This window comes from Pseudophryne corroboree, chromosome 5 (genome assembly GCF_028390025.1).
Source record: "Pseudophryne corroboree isolate aPseCor3 chromosome 5, aPseCor3.hap2, whole genome shotgun sequence".
NCBI lineage: Eukaryota > Metazoa > Chordata > Amphibia > Anura > Myobatrachidae > Pseudophryne > Pseudophryne corroboree.
Window position 1 is genome coordinate 239641501 of NC_086448.1, and position 17792 is coordinate 239659292.

Below are 17792 nucleotides of genomic sequence, written 5' to 3' on the forward strand. Positions count from 1 at the left end.
GTTAACACGAATGCAGTGTAGGAGGATAGCAGGATGTCGGACCTCTCCCATAACGGTGATGCCCAATCAAGGGCTGAGCCACTGAGAAGAGAGATAATATAGGCAATTTTTGTACGGTCACTGGGAAAATTGCCAGGTTGTAGCTCAAACTGAATCTCACACTGGTTGAGAAATCCCCTGCAGAATCTTGGAGATTCGTCAAATTTTGCTGGCGTTGGAAGATGAAGACGTGGAGCAGAAATGGGTAAGGTGGGTGGGGTTATAGCTGGAGTCACTGTGGTTGATGCACCAGACGCGCCTGATCCACGGAGGGTTGTCTGAATCCCATCCAGCCGAGTAGAGAGATCCTGGAGACAGCGGATGATGTGGCCCTGTGCAGCCTCCTGATGTTCAAGTCGGGCTGCCAGTTCTTGCATCGGCCTGGCCGCTTGATCCTGGTCTCCGGCTGGATTCATTAGGTCAGTGCTTACTGTCACAACTGAGGGCCTGAGCTGACGGGAGGCAGCCTCAGTTGTAGGGGCTGAGATGTACCGGAACCTGGGAGGTTGTATCAGACCCCTGGACATGTAAGTAACATGAAGAATAACTGCCCGAAGGCGTGACCATGACAACTTGGATAAAAGTCAATGATGTTTATTTATGACAACTCCGCAACACAGTAGCAGTAAAAGAAAACATAAAAAGTCAGCAGAGGATAAATACAGTTCCTGGGCACTACAGGGTGGCAAGAGCCACAGGCTCTGGTAGTGTGAGATAGTTCTTATAATCTTCTAGTTGGAAAGTCCTTACCAGGCCCGACTGTAGCAATGGAGAAAGCCCAGGATCGTACCAGCTGGTGTTCCAGGAAAAGCTGGGCTGCTGTAGATAAAACGGCTGCTGTGGATACTGGCTGGAACCAGACTGTAGTTGGCACGGAGAGGATACTGGCTGGAACCAGTTAAATAATAAATGAACTTGAGAGCGATGAAATTATAATGCCGGTGATAATTGATAATCTGCAGAAAAGGGTACCGGCACTTTAAGAAGAGCTGACCACTGCTGGAAGCTGGATGCTGAAAGCAGGTAGATCTGTAGCTGGAAACAGATGAATCCAAATGGATCGGAGAGTCAGGCTACACCGCAGGTGGAATGCTGGTGCGGGTCTCTATAGTGGAAGTATTGACACAGGAGCTGGAACCTGAAAGACAATCACAGGAGAGAGACAAACTGGAACTAGGTTTGACAACCAAAGCACTGACACCTTCCTTGCTCAGGCACAACATATTTATACCTGCAGCAAGGAAGGGATTGGCTAGGCAATTATGCAGATTAACAATACTGACAGCAGATTGGTGGAAATGATCAGCTGACAGAATCCAAGATGGCTGCGCCCATGCAGACACTTGGAGGGAAGTTTGGTTTGTAATCCATGTGGTAATGAAAACAGTAATGGCGGCGCCGGCCACCGGAGACAGGAGACGCCAGGCTGACTAGTGCACATCCAACCACGCGGACACAGCGGAGGCCGCGGCTGACGTAATCGCCACTCTGACACTCTGCATGCAGAAGCTCAGGGACGGCGGCGGAGGCCGCGGGAGACGCCATGCCAGATGTAATATGGCGTTACTGTGACAGTGTCTCAGAGAGACAGGAGAGGATGCAGGAATGTGAACATTAGGATAACAGATGGGATCCGGTCCTGGAGCGCTGAGCCAGCCTTAGGAGGCATCTGATGGGTAAGAAATGGCATCCAGATACCCGGATCGTGACAGTCAGCATTTCTGGGCGGAAACCTGCCATTTTATGGGTGTGTCAGACAAAAAAGCAGGCGTGTCCAGGTGCTTTTGGGGAGGATCTATGACGTCAGCGCAGACCACTTTCAGGCCATCTCAGTCACAGATTAGTGGCAGACTTAGACCTACTCACATTTGCTCAGACAGCAAAATTTCTTCAATGTTCTGGAAATTGCATATGCATCTGCGAGTGGATAGCAAACTGCGATGCATTTTAAATTTTGCATGGGGCATTTTTACTTCCTGTCAGGGCAGCACCTTTCTATTCACAGACAACTGTAATTTCTCTGAATAGCGATCCATGCTGAATTAGGCACTATGAACACAACAGACACTATTAGACTTTATTTAGATATCTTTTACAGTATGCACCAGTATAATGCACTACATTTGGTGTTTTGATACAGCATATTTATACTCAGGATCCACCATTTTAGATCTTTGTTCAGTGCCTCTGTGGTTGGTGCTTTAGAAACGACTCTACATGTTTTACTTGTTTTTATGGATTAAATGGTAATAATAAATTATAGTTAACCTGCACGGTCTATTTGTTTTTTTTGTAGAGTACTTTTGGTCCACAGTGAATTTGTTACAAGGACAACACTACATTCTGTATGCTAAGGAAGTGTATATTAAGCAGATGACCAACGTGGACAAGGTTCCTATTTCTTACTAGTACTGGGTACACACATTACGGGGTTTCCTTCACCAGCTTTCACCTTCACAGATCTAATCATCCATTAGTGTTATTCTCATGGTTTAAGGGATTAATTGTGTCTGGTGAGGGAGGTGTCAATTTCAAGAGAGGAAAGAACTCTCACTGCACAGGTAAGAATGTTTGTTTGATGTATGACAGAGTAGTTATTTTACCTCATATACTCTAATTAGAGGTGGGTATACAGATTACAGAGTGTTGGTGGTCCAACAGAGTAATGTCAAGTACACAGTTAAACAGAAACCTTTTAGGTCTCTGTTTAGAAATGTCAATTTCCCCTGACAGACTATACTACCTGTATGATGTTTTCTGAACAGTGGGCCTAATTCAGACCTGATTGCAGCAGCAAATTTGTTAGCAAATGGGCAAAATCATATGTACTGCATGGGGTGGGGGCAGATATAACATGTGCAGGGAGAGAAGAGATTTGGGTAGGTTATATTGTTTCTGTGCAGGGTAAATACTGGCTGCTATATTTTTACACTACAATTCAGATTTCAGTTTAAACACACCCCACCCAAATCTAACTCTCTCTGCACATTATATCTGCCCCACTCCCCTCTGCAGTGCACATGGTTTTGCCCATTTGCTAACAAATTTGCTGTCTGAATTAGGGCCAGTGATTACTGGCATGGCCTTCCTTTGTGAAGGGGACTAGAATGACCTATTACCCAGACAACTGGAGGCCTTATAGGGGGTAATTCTGAGTTGATCGCAGCAGCAAGTTTGTTAGCAATTGGGCAAAACCATGTGCACTGCAGGTGGGGGCAGATATAACATTTGCAGAGAGAGTTAGATTTGGGTGGGTTATTTTGTTTCTGTGCAGGGTAAATACTGGCTGCTTTATTTTTACACTGCAATTTAGATTTCAGTTTGAATACACCCCACCCAAATCTATCTCTCTCTGCACATGTTATATCTGTCCCCCCTGCAGTGCCCATGGTTTTGCCCAACTGCTAACAAATTTGCTGCTACGATCAACTCAGAATTAGGCCCATAGTGAGAAACAAAGATCAAAGATTTTGATCGATTGAGTGTACAGACACCAGAATTTTAGGACTGTTCTTTTTAAAAAGGTATCACCATTAGTCCTATTATACTGGTTATTATCTGAGACTTAACCGAATGCCAGACCTGTTTTGTTTATATTATTATTGCTTACAGTTAGGATTCAGTGGTCCATTTTGTACATGTGAAGCATAAGGGATTATTGTGATTTGGGACTCTTATATATACTTGTTTTTGGAAATGAAGCTGCAGTCTGTTGAGAAATTCAAAGGAAACTCTAAAGTAGGTCAAGTGTGAAAATGTCGGAACACAATGGGGCCGAACAGACCTTAACACAGTAGTTGGTCTATCCAAGCACAGAAAAACCAGGACACAGTGTTGCTGCTTAGTAGCATGACATGATAGTAGGATGATCCAAGCACAGACAGGCCAGACATCATGAAAAAGGATCAGTGCTGTTCAAGGGTAATCCAGAGACAAGTCAGATACAGTATGCAGAAAAGGTCGCTACAGACAGGGCCGGATCTAGGAAGGGGCGAAGGGGGCGACCGTCCCCCTAACACAGTCATAGCCACGCCCACTTTTGAGCAGAAGAGAGCTCTCCTGGGAGAGCCTGAGGCAGAACGATGTGCTGCAGTTTATACCACAGCAGCACAGAGGAGCCAGGAGAGCAAGGGTTACAGAGCATTTGCCCCTCACTTGCTGGTGTGTGGGTACTAGGGCTAATAATTACAATTACCCCATAGCACAGTCACATGTACATAGAACAATAACAAAGCTCCATCTCAGTCTCACTCAAAAGTTCAGTCAGAATTGAGAGAGGAGGAGTTAGGATTGCAGATGGGAGGAGTTGGGACTGTAGAGGGAGGAGTCAAGATTAAACAGTAAACCGCCCCCCCTAAAGAAAAGTCTAGATCCGTCCCTGGCTACAGAGTGAGATTAAAGTAGTGAGGTACAGTTTAAAGGTAATCCATAGACTGGTCAGATTTGCAGACAAAGGATAGTACAGAGTGACACTGAAGTAGTGAGGCAGAGATCAAGGGTAATCTGGAGATGGGTCATATATGAAGTTCAATTGGGCAGAGACTTCTGGAATGAGATGTAGTAACAAGATACTGGAACACCAGGAGCTTGTACGGTAGCACTGAAGCCAAGGATTAATTGCCCTAAAGAGGCAGCCAGCAGGAAACAGAGCAGAGGGAATGGAAAACTAGCATAAAGCTGACAAACTGGCCACTGCGGGACCGGGATGCTGATAGCATCCCAGAGCACACTGAGTTGCCATCGTAGCAAATTGCCATTGCCAGTGCCTATAGGCCAGATGCCGACACCATGCAGACCTCAGCCAAGAGACAACCATAACTGAGACCACTGCAGCAGAGCTCCTTGTATCCCATAACACACCAACTATCAATGCTTCGTTGAGTTGTAACAAACAATGATTCAAATTTGTTGGCTGTAGTTGGCCAGGTCACATTTGCAATTTATTTTCACTATCTGAAGCTCTCTGTTCATATTAAAGGTTTACTATCTGCATATAAATTTGCAAATGATGTTTGCATTTATGTTTGTATTAAAATAACTGCATTTAACTTTTCTAACACTATAAAAATATATATTTTTAAAATTAATATAAAGTATTTTGATATTTTTTAAAATTAAAATGTTAATACTACTGTACAAGGTTTGTCATTCATAATAAAAAAAAACATCAGGAAAATGTATCAAATGGAGGTCTAATGTGTTAGCTTGAATGCATGCAACAAGTTCAACCATAGCCAAACCAGCTCAACCAGAACCGATCTAGATCAATTGCTGAATGTGCATGGTGAAACTGGCTTGAACATGGTCTAAGCTGAATTATTTTCTTGAGCTTAGTTTTTTGTTCTTTTAATATGATCTAAAATTTTAGATGTTCTAGCAATCTTTAGAATAGTTTTGTCTCTAGTAGAGACAGGCTCCAGTCAGTGTTTAAAACAAGTTTGGAATGGGCTTGTCACTCATAAACATAATTTATTTATTTATTTATTATTTATTAACAGTTTCTTATATAGTGCAGCATGTTCTGTTGCGCTTTGCAATTAGAACAACAGTAATAGAACAGAACTGGTTAAAAGCAGACAGACATAGAGGTCGGAAGGCCCTGCTCGCAAGCTTACAATCTATTGGGAAATAGGCATTGATACACAAGGATAGATGATATTTATTGCATAAAGGTCCACCAGATTGCTAGGTTCTTAATGGGTTGTATGATATGATCACCGAGCAATGTTGTCCAAGGGTCAGGAGGGTGTGAGAGTAAAGATAGACAAGATATGTGATGTTATGTGTACTGTACAGAGAGTATGTAATTAGATAGGGAAGCACTGAAGGTTATGTGGGTGGGTCTGGAATTTGATAGGCTTGTATGAAGAGGTGAGTTTTCAGGGAATGTTTAAAGGTTTGGAGACTAGAGGTGAGTCTTATTGTGCGTGGGAGGGCATTCCACAGAGTGGGTGAAGCCCGGATAAATTCCTGTAATTTTGAGTGTGATCAAGTAATGAGTGTGCATGAGAGACGCAGATCTTGTGCAGAGCAGAGAGGTTGGGTAGGGAGATATTTTGAGATGAGTGAAGAGAGGTATGTTGGTGCAGTTTGGTTAACAGCCTTGTATGTAAGTATAAGTATTTTATATTTATTACGGTAGAATACCGGTAACCAATGGAGGGACTGACAGAGCGGATCTGCAGATGATGAACGTCTAGTGAGGAAGATTAGCCTCGCAGCTGCATTCAAAATAATTTGTAGTGGTGAGAGCCTATGTTTGGGAAGACCAGTCACGGGACTATTACAATAATCAATGCGAGAGATAATGAGAGCATAGATTCGAGTTTTTGCTGTGTCTTGTGTAAGATACGGTTGTATTTCTTATATGTTTCTTAGATGTATGTAACATGATCTTGAGACAGATTTAATGTGGGGAACAAAGGACAGTTCAAAATCAAGAATGACACCTACGCAGCGAGCTTGTGGGGTAAGGATGATTGCTGAGCTATCAACAGTGATAAAGATATCAGGTTGGTAACTACTATTGGCCGGTGGAAATATAATTAATTCTGTTTCTGAAATATTACGTTTGAGGTGGCGAGATGTCATCCATGATGAAATGTCAGAAAAGCATTCAGTGACACGGCCCAATACAGACGGTGACAAATCTGGGGAAGATAGGTAAATTTGAGTATCATCTGCATACAGATGGTACTGAAATCCAAAAGAGTTGATTAGTTTGTCAAGAGATGTGGTATAGATAGAGAAGTAATGGAGGAGAGCATGCAGGTGATAAGGTTGTGTTCTGAGAGAGGGAAAGGAGTGTTAGTGAGTTCAGAAACAGAGCATAGTCTGGTGAATACAAGATCAAGGCAGTGGCCCTCCTGATGAGTAGGGGAGTCAATTCATTGGGAGAGGCCAAGAGAGGAGGTTAGAGAGAGGCATGGGAAGATTGTTGACTGACATTCAAAAACATTTTTGAATGTGAGTTTCTCATAATTCCAGGAGCTCCTCCAGCCTGTTTATGATTTAGATAGGCTTGTCCTTAGTATCAAGAGTAGCTGGTTTTTAGTAAACGATGTTCAAATAGATATCAAGTATCTGGTGCAGGATAACAATTTCAGCTTTATAAGTAGAGATTATTGACTGTCAATAGACATATTGAAATCGCCCATAATGATGGCGGACATGTCAGAGGATAAAAAGTGAAGGAGCCAAGCAGAAAAATCTTCCAGAAACTTTTTGGGTTGTCCAGGTGGGCGATAGATAGCTGCAACACACAGAGAGAAAGGGGTGTAAATCCTAATGATGTAAATGCGAGTGAGGGAACAGGTGGTAAAACGGTGTGTGTGTAAGATCTGGACAGTAATATTCCAACCCCACCTCATTTACAGTTACCAGACCTGGGGGGGGGGGGGGGGTGTGTGAAGTGGAGGCCACCATGTGACAGTGCTGCAGGAGAGGAAGTGTCTGATTGTGTGAGCCATGTTTTTGTTATAGCTAGTATATTGAGTTTTTTTTATTAAAAAGTCATGAATACATGTTGATTTGTTGCAAACAAAACATGCATTCCATAAAGCACATTTTAGTGACTTGGATGGAGATGGAAGACATGTGATATTTATAAGGTTTGTTGGATTTATATTCCATTGTGAATCAGGTGAATGTGAGCATGGTATGTAGATGGGACCTTTACTTTGGGATATGTCATCTGCTAGTCGAAGCAGAAGGAGAGAGAGATAGGTATAGTTGGGGGAGGTGTGTGATAGTTTCTTATGGTGACAGATTGAGGATGTTACAGTTAGTATACATAGATAGGTTAAAAGCTCATGAGTGTTAATAAGAGGGGAGTGGAATAATGAGGCTACAATGTGTACAGAGCGATGAATAACAGGAATAGTGAAGGATGTTGCCATTTTATAGAGGAGACCATGAAGTGCTATTAGGAAAAATAGTTTGTGGTACATGTATCATTATTTCCAATGTAATCCATTATGATTACATCTGGTTTGATGCCTTCTTTATTCCATGTTATAGAATCATTGCGTTCAGTGTTTCTAGGAGAAGGAGAATGGACAGCTTATAGCTTTAACCACCATGTCCTTGCAGTTAGCAGTTATTATATAACAAAGCCACATAAAGTAGTTAATATACTGCATACAGTACTGTATATCTAACTGGGACTGCAAAGTGGTCAGTGTTGGCAACAATTGGCATAGCAATCTGGATCTCCAGAAAGAACCAACCTTGTTACTGGAGACTGGAGTCATAAAGGTTCCATAAGACTACTTTAATAAAACACCACATCTTCTACATTGCTTTCTAAATTAAGAATTCCATAAGGACACTTTATACTCACTAATTGTGTATAATGTGTATAAAAAATATGTTTCTATGACTTCATGTGACTGCTTTAATTCTCGGGAAGGGAATTCCTATAATTAAATTCTCTATTTATAGATACTATTCTATATCTATAGATGATAACTTGGGAATTTCAGAGTTTCTACATACTTTACTCCCTGGCAAATTGTTAATATTATTTGCTGTGTTTGACATATTGCAAGCTGTTACATATTATATTACATAAATATATATATCTAGCCTGGTGATCCATGCACATGTATTCATTTGGAGTCTGATCATAAAATATATGTGGTTCCAGCATAACTCTCAGTGAATGTATTGGTCACCAGTGAGAGCATTTTTTCATTGTCATAGGGCATTTGTGGATGCTATTTTTTAAAGTGAATTTGGACGTTCAAGGGAACATATATTCCTGCCACCAAGTGGAAGTACCACAGTTTTGAAGTCCTCAGTGGATGAATTGATAGTCTCAATCATCTGATTTTAAGTAAAATCGTCATAATACCCCTGAAGAAGTCATTGTGACGAAACACATAGAGTTCACCAATCTACAATTTATCATATCTCTGTAGCCTTTTTCCTCACCCAGAGCTCAAACCTTTGTTAAGGTGAGTTTGGGTCATATTAACATCCACTGTACATTGATATGTTCACTGTAATATTGGAGTAAGATGAATTTTATGTATGTTTTAAAAGAATACATTGTATTAATAAAACAATGTCTAATTATTATTATTTTCTTTTTGGGTGATCTTTTTGGTGAGTGGGTCCATTTCAGGTGTCCTGAATCTATTCAGCCATCACAGACTCTTGGTACACTCAATATCAAAATTGGTCTATACTATTTGTTTATATATATATAATTGTGAAAGCCCTCACTGACTGACCGACTGACTCATCACTAATTTTCTTACTTTCCGATAGGTTAGGAACCTGAAATTTAACATAGGAATTCTTCAGGTAGGAAATGGGAAAACTACATAATTAGAATTTTAATAAACCTCCCCTAAGGGGGTGAAAAGGGGGTTGACATAATGATGTCATTTACCGATGCGTGTCTTGCATTGTGTGAACGATAACACCCAGACAATCGGATCAAAATTAGGATTGCAGCTCCAGTGTGTAGAATTTAATAAACTCAAAAAATGGTTCAGTCACTTTTTACCATATTTGCTACTGGTGCTCCTAGGGTAACCATGGATTAATATTTGTTTACATTAAGGTGTCTCAAATTTACATCTCTATAGATTTACCAAATTTTTAATGATCATTTATATTTACAATCATATGAAAATCAGAGACAACCCCCGTGCTGTGAGAAGAACGGGTAGAACAGCTAGTATATATATATATATATATATATATATATATGTATATAAAGTACATGTGGATGAACCCACACTCGGTGCTGTAAAATTAGTGACTGGAGGGTGCCATCAGTATGGATGAAAGACAAAAAAGTTGAAGAGAACTGCAGCACTCCGAGCAATAAACGAGAATTTTATAGTGTAAAAAATAACATTACAGCATATGGGGGGGTCATTCCGACCCGATCGTACGCTGTACTTCTTTGCAGTGGTGCAATCAGGTCAGAACTGCGCATGCGCACAAGTGTTCGCAGCCCTGCTATGTTAAAATACACTCCTCCATAGGTTGCGTCAGGTTGATCGCTTGAGCAGCAAAAAGTTGCTATGTGCAATCAACACGGAATGACCCCCATGGTTTCGGTACTCACAGGTACCATTTTCAAAGCCCCATGCTGAAGTGGCAAAACAAACAAATGCTGGTATAAAGCATTCTTACCTAAATACGAGATGAGCCCCGCCACCAAGGGAAGCCAGGTCCCGTCGGCGTCCTCCACAACTTCCATCCGCTGGTGTCGCTTCTGGTGAGGTCAGTCCACTGGCGCCTGCTGTTCCATGGAAATGCGTCTGATGTTGCCTGGTAATCAGACGCTCGGAGCTGCACTATCTCCCCGGCTCCTCCCGACGATATAAGGGCTGCACTGTAAACAAAGCAAACCATGAGGCATATATATGTGCATGTGGTCCAGTAGACTATGCACACGAATTGAAAATAGTAATAAACATGGAAAATATTAAATCTAGCAACTACACAATTATCTAACTCACACATCGATGTCTCATGTATCATAAACACAGCTGAAGCGGTCTCTACAAGGTGTAACCCTTGTCACCTAAATAGCAGCAAAACAAGAATAAATCACGAATGTACAGAAAGATCATAATAGACTGTATTGCTAGTCTATAAAGAATCCGGCATGGAGATTAATAAATGCTGGAATATCTAGCATATGGCTGATACTACTTGCTAAACATTTTGTCACTAAGACCACTGGGCTTTTTTATATATATATTTGATGTTCAAACTAATTACAGGAAGGCATTCCAATTATGATGTTCATTCAAACCAGCTGGATGCACCGTGTTTAAGTAATGTATCCATTTAGTTTCACATCTTAGAAGTTTTCCATTGCGGTCGCCCCCTCTTAGTGATGCGGGAATGTGGTCAATTAACATATGTTTAAGTGAGGAGAGAGGATGACCCAATTGTTGGAAATGACGAGCTACTGGTTGGTCTGAATTACCACTAGCAATGGCTTTATTAATGGAAAACCGGTGTAGCGCCATTCTTTCGCATGCTGTTCAAATCATTTTGCCTACATAGTACAAATTGCATGGGCAGACAATAATGTATATCACATGAGTAGATAAGCATGAGAGAGTGTGTTTAATGGAAAATATTTTGGATGTATGTGGATGTTTAAATGATGTTCCCGTGATCATGTGGGAGCAGGTTGTGCAGCGTGGACATTTGTAACAGCCAGGGAGCTTGGTCAAGAAATGTGGTGGAGGTATAGGTTTGTCAAATCCAGTGATGTCTGTGTGTACAATCATATCTTTGAGGTATATCTTTGAGGTATATCTTTTATACCTCTAGTATAACACCGCCATGGGTCTTTTGTTCTTAAAACATTGTAAATTCTTGTCAGATGCGACAATGGGCCATAGAGCTTGCCTGTTGGACCACTTGGCTGGATGAGGAATACTCCATCTTCCACGGAATCACGGAATATTTATCTTTGACTCTCAGTGTGAGTAGTTGTTTCCTGTTCATCACCAGTAACTCCATTTTTTGTTGTCTAAGATCTGTTAAATTGTAACCCCTGGCGACAAATTTAGCAATGACGGTATCTATACTGGTTTCTGCTATGTCCCGACTGTTGCGATTCTAGCCACCTGCATCATTTGAGATTTAGGTAGTCCTCTCTAACGGTTTCGGATGGAGATGAGAATAATAATAGTGTGTTCGTATCTGTGGGCTTTGAAAACACTTCTGTTCTTAGTTTGTGGTCTTCGATGGAAACCTTGACATCCAGGTATGGATACTTTACTGTAGTGGAACGTGATCCTGATGTTTGATGGATGTGAATTAATATCCTCAATCATCACTTATCCATAGAAGGAAGAGGTCATTTATGAAGCGCATGTATACTTTAATGCAGCTGATAGTCTCTGGGGATGTAAAGAACATTGACACTTCTTCAATGAACATAAAAATGTTCGCGTAACTTGGCGCGACATTACTTCCCATCGCGCATCCCGACAGTTGCTTGTAGAACTCACCATTGTAGATAAAATAATTACGGGTCAGCGTGAGTTCAAGCAATTTCATGAATACTTCAATATGTATGTATATATACAAATATATATATATATATATATATATATATAAAACAAAGATACCCAACAGTGCTAAATGAAAATCACAAGCAGCACCTCTAGAAGAACCTCCTGTTAGCCAAGGTTCAGAAGAAATATCTAGCAAAACAGATCTGGGGGCTCTAAATAAATGGTACTGTTCCAATATTATAGTGCATTAATCATTTAGAGATAAACATATAGTAATAAAATTCACAATTATATTTCAGTAAAATTTATTTATAAAAATACACAGTAAGACATATAGAGCATCTATACAATTTCATAGAGAAATGCCTTTGGATTTATCCAGTTTACATTGTTATTTGTGTGTTTCTTTGTTGGCTTAGATTCAAAGTGCAACACAAATGCAAAACAATTGATAAACCCAACATGTTTCGTCCCTTGTGGGACTTTCTCAAGGGTACAGAATCTAAATGGAAAAAAAAGACTACTAAGTATATTAACAGTACCAATTTCCAAGTAATGCATATGGTTCCTTACAACAATAAATACCAGATGCCCAAAAAGAATGAGGTGAGGGAAACTTGATGAAACATATACACCTCTAATTATACCAGTTTGAATGGATATAGAACCTAATACATAAAATAATATATTACTTTGAGCTCAGGGGTGGAGTTGGAGGAGGATTAATAGGTGGTGAAAGGAAGTAACACTACATACCAAGCTATATCTAGTATATTAAATCACAGCATGATAAGGCTCCATTTTGTAGAGTAGTCCATTCTCAAATATGTAATGTCTATGCAGTGGTCTAAGATTGATATATATATATATATATATATATATATATATACATAGTAATGGGAGGAGTTCAGATAAAACTCTATGGGTATGGCTCTAAAAATTAATGGGGAGAGGAAAGGTTATACATACCAGTAAGAAGTGCACAAAGTATCTAGCACTGAACTTTTTATTAGATGGTGCACAACCTTCTGCACATTTTGTGGTAAGGGTGATATACCTAGAATAATGAATTAACATAATTTCCGAGTGGGAGCATTTTAACAAACATACTTTCAGGATGAGGACATTTTTTGGTTATACTCAGATGGACAGCCGATCATAAATAGACAGAATGTGTGTACATAATGAATACAGTATTCAGAATTGTCACAAATTAAAAATATATAAACGATGATATAGTGCATAGTATAAACATAGATGCAATGTGGTATAAAAATATTATAAGGTGACAAAAGTATCAGGCAACAAATAGTACTGATGTAACATCAAAGTGTATGGATAGCGTCAGGTATATTTAACAACAATAATTGGTACAATTGTGACATATATATATATCATTAAATATACATTCAGCTAAATGTAGATGCCAGCTCATATATTATTAGGATTTAAATTGAGAACTCAAGATACAGCAGTTACAGCATCCATGTATGGGAGCAATTAAAAAAGGACTTTAGTGATACTTACACAGGGCTGGTGTGTTCCTCTCAGTGGATTACTGAGAGAACACTGGAGCCACTACTTATACCCCCGAGGTGTGACGTCACTTCTTCCTATGTATTATAATTAAGCAATAAAATAAAACAACACACAGAGGTATGGAAATAGTCTCTTTTAGTAGATTATACATAGCAAGAGATGTGTTTAATGAACTCAGTTAATTATAAAAGAAAACCCTAAGTGAATGGTGAAAAAACAGCTAATAGATAGCTGGTGGAACACATTTTCGGTCTGTGTTCCACCGGCGGCTACCAACTTCCAGCTTTGCATTCCACTGGTTTGGCGAAACTTCTGGTATAGTGCTGGCTTCCTGCATGGTGCTCCTAAACAGAAAGAGAGGGGCTCTTCCTCCTCAGCACTCATCAAAAGGGGGGGGGGTGGAGGAGTAATTCACATATTAATAGCCTAAAGGGCTGGTACATTACCAGAGTGCATTATATGGGATCTAAAGGATGAAACGGGACAAAGCCCGATGTGGTGCACTTCCGGTCTGCGTTCCACATAATACCAGAAGGTCCCGTCTTTGCGTTCCACCTATCAATTACAATAATAGATACTGCATCAGTGACTAAAAACTTAAATAACTATAATTAACAATAATATAGAAGGGTAAGTGTAAAGGGAAGGTACAGAGGATCAGGTAATTATATTATTACAAGGGACTGTGCTTGTGAACATTTAATTACCAATTACATGGGATGGTGTTTAAGAACATTTAGTGATGTATAATAACTGAGATTAGACCCAACTATTCAAAGAGCAACATACACAAAAGATACAGTAAATGGCTAAATTAAATACAACTGTATCAAGGAGATAAATGTATCACTTAATAAATTAGTGCAATAGTGGTTAAATAAGGTTAGGGCGGCCAAAAAAATGGCAGTAGAATGATATTTAATGTATTTAATGAATTTATATTTAAGTATAATCTAATTAATTGATAATTAAGTATCAATAAGAACCCTATGGTTTTCAATGTCCCCATATTTACAATTACACAAGAATCTGGATCACAAACTTTAATGAGAAACAATTCCTAATTTTTACATATATTAGAATATATCGGCTCAGGGATGAATAGACACTTCATCGGGTTGCCATGTACTCGATAACAACAGTGTCCACTCAAAGGTAAAATAAACAATCAAAAGTGAATTAGTCCAACACATCATAGAATTAACATGTACTGAATGACAACTAGTGATGTGCACCGGACATTTTTCGGGTTTTGTGTTTTGGTTTTGGATTCGGTTCCGCGGCCGTGTTTTGGATTCGGACGCGTTTTGGCAAAACCTCCCTGAAAATTTTTTGTCGGATTCGGGTGTGTTTTGGATTCGGGTGTTTTTTTTACAAAACCCCCTCAAAAACAGCTTAAATCATAGAATTTGGGGGTCATTTTGATCCCATAGTATTATTAACCTCAATAGCCATAATTTCCACTCATTTTCAGTCTATTCTGAACACCTCACACCTCACAATATTATTTTTAATCCTAAAATTTGCACCGAGGTCGCTGGATGACTAAGCTAAGCGACCCAAGTGGCCGACACAAACACCTGGCCCATCTAGGAGTGGCACTGCAGTGTCAGGCAGGATGGCACTTCAAAAAAATAGTCCCCAAACAGCACATGATGCAAAGAAAAAAAGAGGTGCACCAAGGTCGCTGGATGGCTAAGCTAAGTGACACAAGTGGCCGACACAAACACCTGGCCCATCTAGGAGTGGCACTGCAGTGTCAGGCAGGATGGCACTTCAAAATAATAGTCCCCAAACAGCACATGATGCAAAGAAAAATGAAAGAAAAAAGAGGTGCAAGATGGAATTGTCCTTGGGCCCTCCCACCCACCCTTATGTTGTATAAACAGGACATGCACACTTTAACAAACCCATCATTTCAGCGACAGGGTCTGCCACACGACTGTGACTGAAATGACTGGTTGGTTTGGGGCCCCACCAAAAAAGAAGCAATCAATCTCTCCTTGCACAAACTGGCTCTACAGAGGCAAGTTGTCCACCTCCTCCTCATCGTCCGATTCCTCCCCTCTTTCACTGTGTACATCCCCCTCCTCACAGATTATTAATTCGTCCCCACTGGAATCCACCATCTCAGGTCCCTGTGTACTTTCTGGAGGCAATTGCTGGTGAATGTCTCCACGGAGGAATTGATTATAATTCATTTTGATGAACATCATCTTCTCCACATTTTCTGGAAGTAACCTCGTACGCCGATTGCTGACAAGTTGAGCGGCTGCACTAAACACTCTTTCGGAGTACACACTGGAGGGTGGGCAACTTAGGTAAAATAAAGCCAGTTTCTGCAAGGGCTTCCAAATTGCCTCTTTTTCCTGCCAGTATACGTACGGACTGTCTGACGTGCCTACTTGGATGCGGTCACTCATATAATCCTCCACCATTCTTTCAATGGTGAGAGAATCATATGCAATGGCAGTAGACGACATGTCAGTAATCGTTGGCAGGTCCTTCAGTCCGGACCAGATGTCAGCACTCGCTCCAGACTGCCCTGCATCACTGCCAGCGGGTGGGCTCGGAATTCTTAGCCTTTTTCTCGCACCCCTAGTTGCGGGAGAATGTGAAGGAGGAGCTATTGACGGGTCACGTTCCGCTTGATTTGACAATTTTCTCACCAGCAGGTCTTTGAACCTCTGCAGACTTGTGTCTGCCGGAAAGGGAGATACAACGTAGGTTTTAAATCTAGGATCGAGCACGGTGGCCAAAATGTAGTGCGCTTATTTCAACAGATTGACTACCTGTGAATCCTGGTTAATCGAATTAAGGGCTCCATCCACAAGTCCCACATGCTTAGCGGAATCGCTCTGTTTTAGCTCCTCCTTCAATGTCTCCAGCTTCTTCTGAAAAAGCCTGATGAGGGGAATGACCTGACTCAGGCTGGCAGTGTCTGAACTGACTTCACGTGTGGCAAGTTCAAAGGGTTGCAGAACCTTGCACAACGTTGAAATCATTCTCCACTGCGCTTGAGTCAGGTGCATTCCCCCTCCTTTGCCTATATCGTAGGCAGATGTATAGGCTTGAATGGCCTTTTGCTGCTCCTCCATCCTCTGAAGTATATAGAGGGTTGAATTCCACCTCGTTACCACCTCTAGCTTCAGATGATGGCAGGGCAGGTTCAGGACTGTTTGCTGGTGCTCCAGTCTTCGGCACGCGGTGGCTGAATGCCGAAAGTGGCCCGCAATTCTTCGGGCCACCAACAGCATCTCTTGCATGCCCCTGTCGTTTTTTAAATAATTCTGCACCACCAAATTCAATGTATGTGCAAAACATGGGACGTGCTGGAATTTGCCCACATGTAATGCACGCACAATATTGCTGGCATTGTCCGATGTCACAAATCCCCAGGAGAGTCCATTTGGGGTAAGCCATTCTACGATGATGTTCCTCAGTTTCCGTAAGAGGTTGTCAGCTGTGTGCCTCTTCTGGAAAGCGGTGATACAAAGCGTAGCCTGCCTAGTAACGAGTTGGCATTTGCGAGATGCTGCTACTGGTGCCGCCGCTGCTGTTCTTGCTGCGGGAGGCAATACATCTACCCAGTGGGCTGTCACAGTCATATAGTCCTGAGTCTGCCCTGCTCCACTTGTCCACATGTCCGTGGTTAAGTGGACATTGGGTACAACTGCATTTTTTAGGACACTGGTGACTCTTTTTCTGAGGTCTGTGTACATTTTCGGTATCACCTGCCTAGAGAAATGGAACCTAGATGGTATTTGGTACCGGGGACACAGTATCTCAATCAAGTCTGTAGTTGCCTGTGAATTAACGGTGGATACCGGAAACACGTTTCTCACCGCCCAGGCTGCCAAGGCCTGAGTTATCCGTTTTGCAGCAGGATGACTGCTGTGATATTTCATCTTCCTCACAAAGGACTGTTGGACAGTCAATTGCTTACTGGAAGTAGTACAAGTGGTCTTCCGTCTTCCCCTCTGGGATGACAATCGACTCCCAGCAGCAACAACAGCAGCACCAGCAGCAGTAGGCGTTACACTCAAGGATGCATCGGAGGAATCCCAGGCAGGAGAGGACTCGTCAGACTTGCCAGTGACATGGCCTGCAGGACTATTGGCTTTCCTGTCTAAGGAGGAAATTGACACTGAGGGAGTTGGTGGTGTGGTTTGCAGGAGCTTGGTTACAAGAGGAAGGGATTTAGTGGTCAGT